The sequence below is a fragment of the Procambarus clarkii genome, chromosome 34 (genome assembly GCF_040958095.1).
Source record: "Procambarus clarkii isolate CNS0578487 chromosome 34, FALCON_Pclarkii_2.0, whole genome shotgun sequence".
NCBI classification, from domain to species: Eukaryota; Metazoa; Arthropoda; class Malacostraca; order Decapoda; family Cambaridae; genus Procambarus; species Procambarus clarkii.
The window spans coordinates 349313-366533 of NC_091183.1; the positions used below are offsets into that span (position 1 = coordinate 349313).

The 17221-nt window shown below is 36.7% G+C and overlaps 1 long non-coding RNA gene across 1 annotated transcript in view; it reads right to left on the bottom strand.

Annotated features, from left to right (window-relative positions):
* The window catches only part of LOC138370937 (uncharacterized), a 5722-nt gene extending 919 nt beyond the window's left edge, over positions 1-4803 (bottom strand). The window contains exons 1-2 of the long non-coding RNA XR_011230264.1: positions 4716-4803; positions 2803-2880 (exon numbers count right to left, since the gene is read on the bottom strand). This is a non-coding gene — a long non-coding RNA (uncharacterized lncRNA). The remainder of the gene's footprint in view (positions 1-2802; positions 2881-4715) is intronic.
* Between the last annotated feature and the right edge of the window lie 12418 nt (positions 4804-17221).

A 17221-nucleotide genomic window follows, 5' to 3' on the forward strand; every position in this document is an offset into this window, starting at 1 on the left:
ATATATATATATATATATATATATATATATGTCGTACCTAGTAGCCAGAACTCACTTCTCGGCCTACTATGCAAGGCCCGATTTGCCTAATAAGCCAAGTTTCCCTGAATTAATATATTTTCTTAATTTTTTTTCTTATGAAATGATAAAACTACCCATTTCATTATGTATGAGGTCAATTTTTTTTTATTGGAGTTAAAATTAACGTAGATATATGACCGAACCTAACCAACCCTACCTAACCTAACCTAACCTATCTTTAAAGGTTAGGTTAGGTTAGGTAGCCGAAAAAAGTTAGGTTAGGTTAGGTTAGGTAGGTTAGGTAATCGAAAAACAATTCATGAAAACTTGGCTTATTATGCAAATCGGGCCTTGCATAGTAGGCTGAGGAGTGAGTTCTGGCTACTAGGTACGACATATATTATATATATATATATATATATATATATATATATATATATATATATATATATATATATATATATATATATATATATATATATGTCGTACCTAGTAGCCAGAACGCACTTCTCAGCCTACTATGCAAGGCCCGATTTGCCTAATAAGCCAAGTTTTCCTGAATTATTATATTTTCTCAAATTTTTTTCTTATGAAATGATAAAGCTACCCATTTTATTATGTATGAAGTCATTTTTTTTTATTGGAGTTAAAATTAACGTAGATATATGACCGAACCTAACCAACCCTACCTAACCTAACCTATCTTTATAGGTTAGGTTAGGTTAGGTAGCCGAAAAAGTTAGGTTAGGTTAGGTTAGGTAGGTTAGGTAGTCGAAAAACAATGAATTCATGAAAACTTGGCTTATTAGGCAAATCGGGCCTTGCATAGTAGGCTGAGAAGTGCATTTTGGCTACTAGGTACGACATATATATATATATATATATATATATATATATATATATATATATATATATATATATATATATATATATATATATATATATATATATATATATATATATATATATATACACACACACACACACACACACACAAACCAACAAAATCACTAGAGAAAGGGGGTGTGAACAATAAGGAGAGGGGGAACATGTTCCTGAAAATTGCATACACAAACATAGATTGAGTGAGATCAAAGATACTGTAGTTAAGTCATGTAATACAGCTGCAGACACTAGACATTGTTGCACTCATGGAGACAAAACTTGAAGATAATATTTTAAATGAGGTCATATTCTCAAGGGGCTACTCAGTTTGGAGACGAGACAGAAAAATAAGGAAAGTAAAATAGTAATAAATAATAAATAAATTTTTATTCAGGTAAGGTACATACATTCAAGGTAAGATACAAAAGTTGATGGATTTATAAATAGAGCTAGTACATACAATGCCTAAAGCCACTATTACGCAAAGCATTTTGGGCAGGAAAAACTCCAAGACTAAAACTTAATACTAATTGAGATTAAAGTATAAATTGTGTTGAGAAAAAAAAAAGAATGGAAAAAGGGGAGGGGGGAAACATGGCAGAAAAAAACAAAAATACAATTTGGTCAACAAAACAGCATTGTTTAAAATAGAAGACATGGGTTGACATTTTGGGGGTAAGGTAGGTTACATTGAGTTAATTAGTTAGCACTTAGTTTTTATCTTAAACTGGTTGGGAGAGGTACAGTGTTGCTGTGCTGGTGAAAGAACACCTAAAGGTAAATTAAATAATGATTGCGAATCCACAAGAAGTTGACATAATAGCACTAGAGATCTGCAATCAGGATGATAAACTTTCCCTAAAGAATTTGACAAACACTTGCTGATAGGACATGAAGTAAATGAGATGTATGTCAAGTTTTGTGAAATATATGATAAAAGCACAACAAAATTTATACCAAAGGAGAGATGCAGAACTAGGAAAAGGGGTTTGTTCAACAGAAATTGCGAGAGGGCCAGAGACCCAAACACACACAAATGGAATCAATATAGAGCAAGAGGCCAAACCCCCTAACATACAAGCGATGCAAAGATGCGAGAAACAGCAGCAGCAGTAAGGAGAGGGACTGAAAGACTATAAATAAAGTGTGAAAATAAACTCGAGTAAATTTTTTTTAACTACTCTCGACAGTGAAGAAAAACAAATATTCAGACGATTTGTGTTAGAATCATTAATCTTACACTTTCGGTCATATTCAACACAAATATACAGACACACACACACACACATTCCTGTTGCTGTAGCAGGTGAAGAATTACACACACAGATCACAATAACGTGATGCATCAAATGAACAAATCCACAAGGGCCGTGACGAGGATTCGAACCTGCGTCCGGGAGCATCCCAGACACTGCCTTAATCGACTGAGCTACAACAGGGTAAAAGGGTTGAAACCAATGGATGGATGTAGCACCTGCTACAAGGATGTAGCAGGTGCTCAATTGTCAAAAGTGAAAAATTTGGTTTGTCTTCCGAATGCACCATAACGGTAAATTTTTTAATAATCTTTTAAAAATAGTAAATGCCACTATTTTTGCAAAATTATTACAAGATCTATTATTCTAATAAGGGTTTGATAAAATACAGTAGACTGCCTACTGGTTTTACCTGTAATAAGGTTTGATACAGATGATTATGGATATATTTATATGCTCTTATTGTTAAGAAGTAATTTTTTAAAGAGTATTTTGTAATGAGCAGATGTAATTGTAAGATGTAATTGTGTCTGACACTGATAAAATTATAAACCATTGTAAACAATTTGTTCACTTTCAAAACTTAGGCATATATATATATGCATATAAATAAAAAACAAGTAAATGTAAATAATTTTACCTTGCACCTAGATCCACCAAGCCTGTATGGCGCGCGTTTCAGTACTTCGGAAATCTAGAACTATCTAGAATCTCTAATCTGCAATGAAACAGTACATATTATTGCACTTACCATAACATGGATGAATGTAGAAAATACAGAACTATTGGCTGAATATCAAATAAATGGATTTAATCTATTTCACACAGATAGATATATTAGACCGTGTATGTTAGGTAATACCTAACATACACGCCTCCACACACACTACATTTGAAATGTAGTCTCGAAAAGACTACATTTCAACAAAAACGTGCCACAGACCAGTCACAAGACTGAACCTCGTCGAGGCCAAACGTCTAAATGAGAGCATGAACAAGAAAGAAATAATATTTTAACATCAGGTATCGTACACACACTGAATGCACCTGCAGACACACAACAAGCACTATCAATATAGCAAAGATTACTCCATAAAAAAATAATTAAATTATTGACCAACATGAGAGAGGGTTAGCCAACATGAGAGGGTTGTGTTGATTGCCTGAAAATATTTAAATTGTTTAATGTATTGAATGGCATTTTTCAAGTTACAACATTTTTTAAATTACTGAACTAGGTTCTAGGCTTTGCTAGGCTTAATTCAATTATTACAGATGAGCCTAACCTAGCCTAGAACCCAGAGGGTTTTTTTCCTATTGGAGAGTGTTGTACATGCTGCTATGGCGGTGTGTCCACTCACAAGATAAGTGGCGCTGCCCAATAAACTCGCCCCCTCGTGGCAAAATTTAAAAAAATTTAGAACCTAGTTCAGTAATTTAAAAAATGTAACTTGAAAAATGCCATTCAATACATTAAACAATTTAAATAATTTCAGGCAATCAACACAACCTTCTCATGTTGGCTAACCCTCAGCAGTGCTCAGGCCCCTGTGCCCAGGCCCTGGGGCCTGAGTCCTCAGTTCCATACACTAGCACTGCCAGGCCTCGCCTCCACATACACTTGCACTGCCAGGCCTCGCCTCCACATACACCAGCACTGCCCCTCGCCTCCACATACACTAGCACTGCCAGGCCTTGCCTCCACATACACCAGCACTGCCCCTCGCCTCCACATACACTAGCACTGCCAGGCCTCGCCTCCACATACACTAGCACTGCCCCTCGCCTCCACATACACTAGCACTGCCAGGCCTCGCCTCCACATACACCAGCACTGCCCCTCGCCTCCACATACACTAGCACTGCCCCTCGCCTCCACATACACTAGCACTGCCAGGCCTCGCCTCCACATACACCAGCACTGCCCCTCGCCTCCATATACACTAGCACTGCCCCCCGCCTCCACATACACCAGCACTGCCCCTCGCCTCCACATACACTAGCACTGCCCCTCGCCTCCACATACACTATAGCACTACCAGGCCTCGCCTCCACATACACTAGCACTGCCCCTCGCCTCCACATACACTAGCACTGCCCCTCGCCTCCACATACACCAGCACTGCCCCTCGCCTCCACATACACTAGCACTGCCAGGCCTCGCCTCCACATACACCAGCACTGCCCCTCGCCTCCACATACACTAGCACTGCCAGGCCTCGCCTCTACATACACCAGCACTGCCCCTCGCCTCCACATACACTAGCACTGCCCCTCGCCTCCACATACACCAGCACTGCCCCTCGCCTCCACATACACCAGCACTGCCCCTCGCCTCCACATACACTAGCACTGCCAGGCCTCGCCTCCACATACACCAGCACTGCCCCTCGCCTCCACATACACTAGCACTGCCAGGCCTCGCCTCTACATACACCAGCACTGCCCCTCGCCTCCACATACACCAGCACTGCCCGGCCTCGCCTACACATACACAGCACTGTAGCCAGCACTAGAATCTAATAATATAATAAAATATAAGTGTTTACTTACGATAATATTTGCATGAAGCGTTTGTCCTCTGTCCGCTGACTGCACTGACGACAAAATGGCCGCTCTGTTGATACTAGCGCGAATGATGCTGTGACGTCACAGATGAGGGCAGCAATGCGCATTTCGTCCCTCGACCCTTAATCATTCCCTCGTATATATAATTGGCGAGACAATTTACGTATCATTTACTTATCTTAGTTAGCAAATAGGGGATATTTGGCTAAGATTTCTGGTAGCAGATCGTTTTGAATGAAATATTTAAACATCTCTGGAATATTTATTATAAAATTGTCTCTGAATTCAATTCAATTCAATTCAAGTGAAGTCTTTTGGCACTCCATCACATAGTGACAGACGGTGTGCTTGTTGACCCAGTTTACATTTGGTTAGGTCTACATCAGCAGATAATTAGAAATCCCAGAGAGAGTTGAAACACAGTTTAAGCCGAACAGTAGTAACATCTAGAAGTCTGCTGATTTTATTGGATGATCCATAGATGTGTGGCTCCTCTTGCATGATAGTATGATGATAGATGGAATTACTGGTGTCAATTTCACTTTGCCTCAGATCTACAAGATCTTGTTGAAGTTCTCGGTGTACTGCTGCTCTCAGATTGCTCATTGACAATCCAAGGCTACACTCATACGTCTCCTTTAAAGGCAGATTCTTTGGCTAACTTATCAGCTCTATCATGCATTTGGAGGCCAACATGAGATGGAGACCACATGAAATGGACTCTGTTACCATCCTTAATAATTTTGTTGTATTTGTGCCTAGCTTCGGACACGAGCATGTTACAGTTATGTCTTCAAGAGTTGAGAGCATTTAAGGATGATAAGGAGTCACTTACAATTAATGTATCAAGTTTGGAGACTTGTACACATTTCAGTGCAAGGAGCAAGCAAATAGTTCAGTCTGAAAGGTAGAGGCCCAATTGTTTATACGGACTCCCCACTCAAAGTATAGGCCATCGCCCATTGTCAGAACAACTGCACTTCCAGTTGCACCCGTGGTGCGGTGTAGGGAACCATCAGTGTATATGATTTGAGAGAGAGAATGCTCTGTGGACAGAGCATCAATATGGCTTAAGGCGTTTAGCTTTGCCTCAAGACGAAGTTTGGGCTGATTTCTAATTTGCTTCTTGGGTGGAAAGGGAGGGATTAAAACTGGAAAGGGTGTAACCTCCCACGGTGCAGGAAAGTGCCGTTGTTGTTTCTCTTGGTACAAATCATGAACCTGATACATTCTGAGTTGAGTTCCAGTTTTTGTTATCCATTTGGAACAATGCTGATCTTCAATAAAGAAATTCTGGAGGGCTTCTGTGCAAGGACTAGGATGAGTTAGCCTAAGCATTTTAATACTAATTTGACAGTTAATTTCAGTAACACGATCAACAACGCTCGGAATATTAAGTTCCTTTCTCATATTAAGTATCTTTTGTTGTACGAGGGCAACCAAGGATTATCCTCAAGGCTTCGTTCTGCAATTTTTCAAGCCCTCCAAGCTTTCTTTCAGGCATCAAAACAAGCAGAGGTGCAGCATAATCCACTAAAGATCTGATGTATGCAAGGTACATCATTTTGACAATTCTGACATTGGCACCATAGCCTGAGTGATAACCTGCAACAGCCTTGAGAGCTCGGAGCCTCTCTTTATACTGACGACAGAGTCTGAATACAACAGGACTATACAGTGGCACCTCAAGGCCAAGGTATTTGAATCTGTTTACATAGTCAAGCTGGGAGCCATCAGACAATTGCATCTTGCGAACAGCTCCTCCCTGCCTGGGTGGGCGCCGATTTAGTATCTTTGTTTTCTCTGCTGAGATAATTAAACCTAGGTCCTGACATGAGTCTAATACAGAGTTAAGAGTGTTCTGCATGTTAGCATACCCAGTGGTGTGTATCATTATATCATCAGCATACCCAGTGGTGTGTATCTATATCATCATCATACCCAATTGTGTGTATCATTATATCATCAGCATACCCAGTTGTGTGTATCATTATATCATAGGCATACCCAGTTATGTGTATCATTATATCATCAGCATACACAGTGGTGTGTATCATTATATCATCGGCATACCCAGTTGTGTGTATCATTATATCATCAGCATACCCAGTGGTGTGTATCATTATATCATCGGCATACCCAGTTGTGTGTATCATTATATCATCAGCATACCCAGTTGTGTGTATCATTATATCATCAGCATACCCAGTGGTGTGTATCATTATATCATCAGCATAGCTATAATGATGTGGACGTTGGGTTTGCTCGGTACAGAGTTTAACAGCGTGTTTATTAAGGTATTAAATAAGGTAGGACTGAGGACACCTTCCTGTGAGGCACCTAGTTCGAAGTTTCTTGTTATCATTAAAAATTTTGTTGTATTTGTGTCTAGCTTCAGACACGTGCATGTTACAGTATGTCTTAAAGAGTTGAGAGCAATTAAGGATGATAAAGAGTCACAATTAATGTATCAGTTTAGAGACTTGTACACATTTCAGTGCAAGAAGCAAGGAAAATAGTTCGGATTGAAGGGGGTAGAGGCCCAGTTGTTTATACGGACTCCCCACTCATAAAATAAGCTTTTGATACAGTGCCACATAAAAGACTGATTAAAAGATAGAGGCTCACTATATTGTGGATTCTATATTAAGCTGAATTAGGGCATGGCTATACCAAAGGAATCAAAGATTTAGAATCAATGGGGTTAAGTCGCAACACATGGTTTTACACATGGCCGTTCATGTTTAACAAATTTGCTCTCTTTTTATTCCAGCATAGTTGAGGCAGTTGATAGTGGTAAGGATTGTGATGTTGTGTACCTTGACTTTAGCAAAGCTTTTGATACAGTGCCACATGAAACAATGTTGACCTTCAATAAAGACATTCTGGAAGGCTTCTGTGCAAGAGTTAGGATGAGCTAGCCTTAGCATTTTTATACCAATTTGACAGTTAATTTCAGTAACACGATAAACAACGCTCGGAATATTAAGTTCCTTCCTCATGTTAAGTATCTTTGTGGTACGAGGGGCATCCAAAGATTATCTTTAAGGCTTCGTTCTGCAAGTTTTCAAGCCCTTTAAGCTTTCTTTCAGTCATCAAGGCAAGCAGAGGTGCAGCATAATCCACTAAAGATCTGATGTATGCAAGGTACATCATTTTGACAATTGTAACATCGGCACCATAGCCTGAGTGATAACCTGCAACATCTCCAAGAGGGCTTATGGAGCCTCTCTTTATACTGACGACAGAGTTTGAATACAAAAGGACAATACAAGGCAAGTTTTAAGGTATTTGAATCTGTTAACATAGTCAAGCTGGGAGCCATCATACAGTTGCATCTTGTGAACAGCTCCTCCCTGCCTGGGTGGACACCCGTTTAGTATCTTTGTTTCCTCTGCTGAGATATGACTAAACCTAAGTCCTGACATGAGAATAATACAGAGTTAAGAGTGTTCTGCATGTTAGCATAACAAGTAGTGTGTATCATTATATCATCAGCATACCCAGTAGTGTGTATCATTTTATCATCATGTATGATGATACATGATACAAGGAGGTCTAAATTGATCGATCGAACGATCTAAATTGGGTACTGAAATATGGTCAAAAGATTGGGGGATGCCGTTTAATACTGACAAATGTAAGGTTTAAAGGATAGGTAATGACGATAGATCGAGTTACAAGATATAAGCTAGATGCATGCATGGTGCTGAGATTATGAAGTCGAATTATGAAAGGGATCTGGGAGTTATGATTAGTAAGAATTTAAAACAAACAAAAATCAATGAATAAATGTTCGTAATAAGGCAAACAGAACACTGGGATTTATGTATTGAAACATTAGTAATAATTAAGATATCGGTTCATTGTTCTTCAGATATATCTTGCTCTGGGTAGGCTCCATTTAGATATATATGCACTTCACTTTTGGTCACAGTATATCCACATCATGGTTATAAATTTACTAGAATGCGTCCAGCGGAGGATAACAAAGTTAATACCCCAAAATAGAAACCTGTCATATGAAGAAAGATTGTCAAAGCGTAAATTACATTCTCTAGAAAGACAAAGAATTATAGCTAGGTGACATGTGGTTTATGTTTTTGTTGATGTGTTTCTATATTTTCATAAATAAAGCATGCTTAGTGTTTTATTCCAAGTTTTACGACAATTTTACAAGGTTTAAAATATAAAGCTCAATATATTTCAGCTTTTTTATACCGGAATTATACCTTAATATAACATTATAATAACGTAACGATGTCGTGGAAATAACGTCATATTGACGACATATAAATGTTATATTTATGTTATAAGAACGTAAATTGGATAGGTTTACATAAAGTAAACAAAAAAAACGAAATGTTGACTGAAAATTGTTTATTTTTATATATAAAGCATGAAAACATTATAATTCCATAGCATTCACTACTATTTTTAAATTTTTACATAAATCTTAAAAAACTGTGTCTCAAGAATACATGTTTTTAGTTATATCTAGTGGTTTTAAGAACGTCAGAAATAAGTATTTATGTCAAATGTTAGAGTATTACCTTTGTGGCACCATTTAAAAACGTTCACAAACGTTCTGTGTTTGCTGGGAATAAATTCCCTGTAACCTACCTTACCCTTCTATTGTCAACCAATGTCTGTTTTTTTCTTTAAAGAGCGCTGTTTGTCGACATAATTGTATTTGTGCTGCTTTTTCATCTATGTTTTCATTTCTTGTTTTCATTGTACTCTATATGCTCAATTAGTATTAAGCTTGTCATTTAAGTTTATCATGCCCGAAACGTTTTGCGTAATAGTGGCTTTAGGCTTTGTATGTACTAGCTCTACCTATAAGTCAAACAATCCTTGTAAATATTTATTGTATGTATGTACCTTACCTAAATAAAATTGTATTGTATTGTATTGTATTGGAGTGAGGGGTCGATATTGTATTGCCACATAGGAAGTATACAAAACCATCCGCTCATGTAGGAAGGGTAGGCAACCGATGATTACACGCTGACAAGAAAAAACAGTATAAATATATATATATATATATATATATATATATATATATATATATATATATATATATATATATATATATATATATATATATATATATATATATATATATATATATATATATAAATATATATATATATATATATATATATATATATATATATATATATATATATAAATATATATATATATATATATATATATATATATATATATATATATATATATATATATACATATATATATATATATATATGTCGTACCTAGTAGCCAGAACTCACTTCTCAGCCTACTATTCAAGGCCCGATTTGCCTAATAAGCCAAGTTTTCCTGAATTAATATATTTACTATATTTTTTTTCTTATGAAATGATAAAGCTACCCTTTTCTCTATGTATGAGGTCAATTTTTTTTTATTGGAGTTAAAATTAACGTAGATATATGACCGAACCTAACCAACCCTACCTAACCTAACCTAACCTATATTTATAGGTAAGGTTAGGTTAGGTAGCCAAAAAAGGCTAGGTTAGGTTAGGTTAGGTAGGTTAGGTAGACGAAAAAACATTAATTCATGAAATCTTGGCTTATTAGGCAAATCGGGCCTTGAATAGTAGGCTGAGAAGTGCGTTCTGGCTATTAGGTACGACATATATATATATATATATATATATATATATATTTATACATATATATATATATATATATATATATATATATATATATATATAATATATATATATATATATATATATATATATATATATATATATATATATATATATATATATATATATATATATATATATATATGTCGTACCTAGTAGCCAGAACGCGCTTCTCAGCCTACTATACATGGCCCGATTTGCCTAGTTAGCCAAGTTTTCCTGAATTATTATATTTTCTCTAATTTTTTTCTTATGAAATGATAAAGCTACCCATTTCATAATGTATAAGGTCAATTTTTTTTATTGGAGTTAAAATTAACGTAGATATATGACCGAACCTAACCAACCCTACCTAACCTAACCTAACCTATCTTTATAGGTTAGGTTAGGTTAGGTAGCCGAAAAAGTTAGGTTAGGTTAGGTTAGGTAGTCAAAAAACAATTAATTCATGAAAACTTGGCTTATTAAGCAAATTGGGCCTTGCATAGTAGGCTGAGAAGTGCGTTCTGGCTACTAGGTACGACATATATATATATAAATATATATATATATATATATATATATATATATATATATATATATATATATATATATATATATATATATATATATATATATATATATATATATATATATATTTAAATGAAAATGACAAAAGGGAAGGGAGTACCACCTCTGGCTGGAAGAAGGGGGATCCATAGCCTCAGAGGAAACCACACATAACGCATTAGAGGGAATGTTGGTCCCTTCCAATACAGTTTCTGTGTCCTTTTCTCCTACCACCCCCCTTCCCTTTTTTTTTTTTCCTTTATTGTGTATTTAAAGGTTACAAAACATTCAAGACAAATGCCTAAAGGTTATGGATCTCATGAAGCTCCTCCGCTTCTGGACAGGAACCGAGAACGCAGCAAGCATTTCCCTTCTGGATCGGCACACTGAGACGCTGAAACAAAAAACTGGAAGCCCTTGGGTCTTCCCTTCAGAGTATGTTAGACGGTGTAATGCTGGTCCATGTTGACGTATTTGTGGGCTTGGTTGGTTTAAATGTGATGGCACCCCAATATGGGCACACAATATGGGCACCCCACAACTGCTGCATATTCTAGCTTTGGACTAACAAAAGTGGTGAACAATTTCTTTAGTATTTCGCCATCCATGTATTTAAAAGCAATTCTGAAGGTGGAATGCATGGCATAGGCTCCTCACACAATGTTCTTTATGTGGTCCTCGGGTGATAGTTTTCTATTTAGAACCACCCCTAGATCTCTTTCTTTATCAGAATTCCTTAAAGATTTTTCACATAGTGGTGGTGATGCCAGCACGGCATGTGAGGCAGGCACGGCAGTTGATGCCGGCACGGCATGTGAGGCAGGCACGGCAGTTGATGCCGGCACAGTATGTGCTGTCTGTGAATTCCTCAACCTTTATATCAAGCAGTTTATATATTAGAATAATAATTAGGTTTATTTTTCTTCCTTAATTCCAAGAACCTCTACCACCACCTTCTTATATGTGCTATCAATCTGCTGTGTGGTGCCTATTATTTTTGTTTAAATTACCAGTTGATGCCGGCACGGCAGTTGATGCTGGCACGGCATGTGAGGCAGGCACGGCATGTCAGGCAGGCACGGCAGTTGATGCCGGCATGGCATGTGAGGCAGGCACGGCAGTTGATGCCGGCACAGTATGTGCTATCTGTGAATTCCTCAACCTTTATATCAGGCAGTTTATATATTAGAATAATAATTAGGTTTATTTTTCTTCCTTAATTCCAAGAACCTCTACCACCACCTTCTTATATGTGCTATCAATCTGCTGTGTGGTGCCTATTATTTTTGTTTAAATTATCAGTTGATGCCGGCACGGCAGTTGATGCTGGCACGGCATGTGAGGCAGGCACGGCATGTCAGGCAGGCACGGCAGTTGATGCCGGCATGGCATGTGAGGCAGGCACGGCAGTTGATGCCGGCACAGTATGTGCTATCTGTGAATTCCTCAACCTTTATATCAGGCAGTTTATATATTAGAATAATAATTAGGTTTATTTTTCTTCCTTAATTCCAAGAACCTCTACCACCACCTTCTTATATGTGCTATCAATCTGCTGTGTGGTGCCTATTATTTTTGTTTAAATTACCAGTTGATGCCAGCACGGCAGTTGATGCCGGCACGGCAGTTGATGCCGGCACGGCATGTGAGGCAGGCACGGCATGTGAGGCAGGCACGGCAGTTGATGCCGGCACAGTATGTGCTGTCTATGAATGTCTGAAATTCGGGTATTTTTTATATTTTGGTATTTATTTATTATTTATATTATCAATTGAACTACAGTAGTTAGTTTTTATCATCCGAATGCACCAATATGTCTTCATTCTTCCCAGATGAAGGAACTAGGTAATGTTCATCATCTGAATGCACCATCTGAAGCTTTTCCACACTCATGATACACGAGAGGTTTATCAGCTGTATGCACCATCCTGTGAGTTTTTATAAGTCACATTTTAATTAACCATTACTAAGCAAATTATCTTCAAGATCATTTTACTTTATATAAACTTTAACTTTATATAAACTTTATATAAACATTTTACTTTATATTTATATTTTTTTTATTATTTTTTATTTTACATTTATATTGTCAGTCTTTACTGATTTTTTGTTTTTTATTTTATGTAACTTCTGTGTCCTTCCTGGCTATCTATTGGATCTTTATTTTACTTCTAAATTGTACTATTTTATTGCATTTGCTTTTATTCTTGTGTTTTGCTTTATCGTGTATCTTGTATCGTGATCCCTCTGCATCTCCATGCACACTGATATTGATCCTGATCAAAATCTTATGTCTCCACCAACCAGCACATCATTATTGCAAGTATTTCACAGCACACCAGGCTAAAAACAAACTCCAAAATAGCACCTGTCTATCAGTTTACAATCAAAATGTTAGATCACTTGGTAAACATTTTGACGATTTAAATGCATTACTCACAGCACTAGGTACTAACTTAACGTTCATTATTTTAACAGAAACTTGGCTAAATAAAGACTATACCCAACTCTACAACTTAGCTGGTTATAAAGTCATTCATAACTGTAGGCCTAATAAAAAAAAAAAAAACCTACCTGAGTCACTCAAACATCAGTAACTACCTTGGACCACATATGCACAAACATAACAGCTCCCCTTGTATCTGGTATAATCTACGACAGAACAACTGACCACTATCCTACCTTTCTCATAGCGAACATGGACATAACACCACCAAAAAGCAAAAAACTTTTTTTATTACTTTTTATATATCTAATTGATTTTTTCTAACAGTTAAACAGAAAATAGTTTAATGGTATTTATTTATTACATTAGAAAGTTATAAAATCTAATGTTGAGATTGAAAGGCATACATTATACTCTATTGCCTTAAAGTTTATGCATTATTGTAACAGGTACAAATGCTGTCCTAGTTGGGAGGTGCATATTGTAATGACACAGTGAGATATATTTACATATCAAGTATTGCTGATATGTTGAAGCATGTACTGAACAAGATTGGTGGAAACAGATACAAGGTTAAGATTGCTGTAGTCTAGTCTAATTCAATCATTTTTAGTAAGCTTTGAGAACATTTATGGTTGAAGTTGCCGGTGCCAGTGGACCACTTTGTGCTTTAGGCCTGGTGGAGCTTGGTCCACCAGGCTGTTGTTTGGAGTGGCCCGCAGACCCACATACAGTCTGCATATAATACACAGTCTGTTGATCAATTGAACTACAGTACTTAGTTTTTATCATCCGAATGCACCAATATGTCTTCATTCTTCCCAGATGAAGGAACTAGGTAATGTTCATCATCTGAATGCACCATCTGAAGCTTTTCCACACTCATGATACACGAGAGGTTTATCAGCTGTATGCACCATCCTGTGAGTTTTTATAAGTCGCATTTTAATTAACCATTACTAAGCAAATTATCTTCAAGATCATTTTACTTTATATAAACTTTAACTTTATATAAACTTTATATAAACATTTTACTTTATATTTATATTTTTCTTATTATTTTTTATTTTACATTTATATTGTCAGTCTTTACTGATTTTTTGTTTTTTATTTTATGTAACTTCTGTGTCCTTCCTGGCTATCTATTGGATCTTTATTTTACTTCTAAATTGTTACTATTTTATTGCATTTGCTTTTATTCTTGTGTTTTGCTTTATCGTGTATCTTGTATCGTGATCCCTCTGCATCTCCATGCACACTGATATTGATCCTGATTAAAATCTTCTGTCTCATATCTACACCAACCAGCACATTATTATTGCAAGTATTTCACAGCACACCAGGCTAAAAACAAACTCCAAAATAGCACCTGTCTATCAGTTTACAATCAAAATGTTAGATCACTTGGTAAACATTTTGACGATTTAAATGCATTACTCACAGCGCTAGGTACTAACTTAGCGTTCATTATTTTAACAGAAACTTGGCTAAATAAAGACTATACCCAACTCTACAACTTAGCTGGTTATAAAGTCATTCATAGCTGTAGGCCTAATAAAAAAAAAAAACCTACCTGAGTCACTCAAACATCAGCCACTACCTTGGACCACATATGCACAAACATAACAGCTCCCCTTGTATCTGGTATAATCTATGACAGAACAACTGACCACTATCCTACCTTTCTCATAGCGAACATGGACATAACACCACCAAAAAGCAAGAAACTTTTTTTATTACTTTTTATATATCTAATTGATTTTTTCTAACAGTTAAACAGAAAATAGTTTAATGGTATTTATTTATTACATTAGAAAGTTATAAAATCTAATGTTGAGATTGAAAGGCATACATTATACTCTATTGCCTTAAAGTTTATGCATTATTGTAACAGGTACAAATGCTGTCCTAGTTGGGAGGTGCATATTGTAATGACACAGTGAGATATATTTACATATCAAGTATTGCTGATATGTTGAAGCATGTACTAAACAAGATTGGTGGAAACAGATACAAGGTTAAGATTGCTGTAGTCTAGTCTAATTCAATCATTTTTAGTAAGCTTTGAGAACATTTATGGTTGAAGTTGCCGGTGCCAGTGGACCACTTTGTGCTTTAGGCCTGGTGGAGCTTGGTCCACCAGGCTGTTGTTTGGAGTGGCCCGCAGACCCACATACAGTCTGCATATAATACACAGTCTGTTGATCAATTGAACTACAGTACTTAGTTTTTATCATCCGAATGCACCAATATGTCTTCATTCTTCCCAGATGAAGGAACTAGGTAATGTTCATCATCTGAAGCTTTTCCACACTTGATATTGATTCCACACTTAAATACCATTGCAAGTATTTCACAGCACACCAGGCAAAAAACAAGCTCCAAAATAGCATCTGTCTATCAGTTTACAATCAAAATATCCTCAAAAAAGCAAGAGTAACGCCAGTCCATAAAGGAGGCAATCCGGCGGACATAAACAATTATAGACCAATATCAAATCTACCCATTCTATCAAAAATATTTGAAAAAATTATTGTAATTATTGACTGTAATTACCATATTATGTATCCTCACATTCCCAATGTACCTTCTTGTATATGCATAAATAAATAAATAAATTAAATAAATATAACGCACTTCTCGGCCTACTATGCCGGACTGGACTTGTGATCCTGTGGTCCTAGATTCGATCCCAGGCACTGGCGAGAAACAATGGGCAGAGTTTCTTTCACCCTATGTCCCTGTTACCTAGCAGTAAAATAGGTACCTGGGTGTGAATCAGTTATTACAGGATGCTTCCTGGGGGTGGAGGCCTGGTCGAGGACCAGGCCGCAGGCACACTAAAAAAAAAAAATTATGAATTATTATTCAATAGCTGTTAGAGTGCCACAGGGCAGCATCTTGGGACCTCTCCTATTTCTTATATACATCAATGTTCTGCCTATTGTCTCTAACATTTGTTTCAAACTGCAGGTACTGCAGGCAACTACTACAACACTACTGAACCGGTACAAACTGCAGGTACTGCAGGCAACTACTACAACACTACTGAACCGGTACAAACTGCAGGTACTGCAGGCAACTACTACAACACTACTGAACCGGTACAAACTGCAGGTACTGCAGGCAACTACTACAACACTACTGAACCGGTACAAACTGCAGGTACTGCAGGCAACTACTACAACACTACTGAACCGGATCATTCACGTAGTAACAAAGGAAAAAATCTACAGAAAGGTAATGTGAAAAAATAACATGCAGCATTTTTTTTTTATTTCTATGGTACTATACTTTGCTCAGTTGTTAGTTTTATATGAAGTTCTCACAAATTCATTAATAATAGGTGTTTTTACATTGAACTTTATTACCATCCTTATCTCTAATTTTAAAAAATATGATATGAACCGCCAAATTCTATTATTTGTGGCTACGCCTATGGTGTCCCATCCCAGCACTGTCATATAATGCTTTGAAACTACTGATGGTTTTGGCCTCCATCACCCTCTCACCTAACTTGTTCCAACCGTGTCTACCACGCTGCTTGCGAAGGTTAATTTTCTAATATTTCTGTGGCATCTTTGTTTGGTTACCTTTTACAATATCTTCTTTTTATTTTACCATCTAGTTTTGGCATTTTATGCCTCCAACCTGGGAGCCACTTATTGGCATGTCTATACCTTTTCCAGTTTGTTGATGTGATTCTTTAGATATGGGCACCATACAACCGCTGCATATTCCAGCTGTGGTCTAACAAAAGTTTTAGACAATTTCTTTAGTATTTGACCTATGTATTTAAAAGCAATTCATAAATGT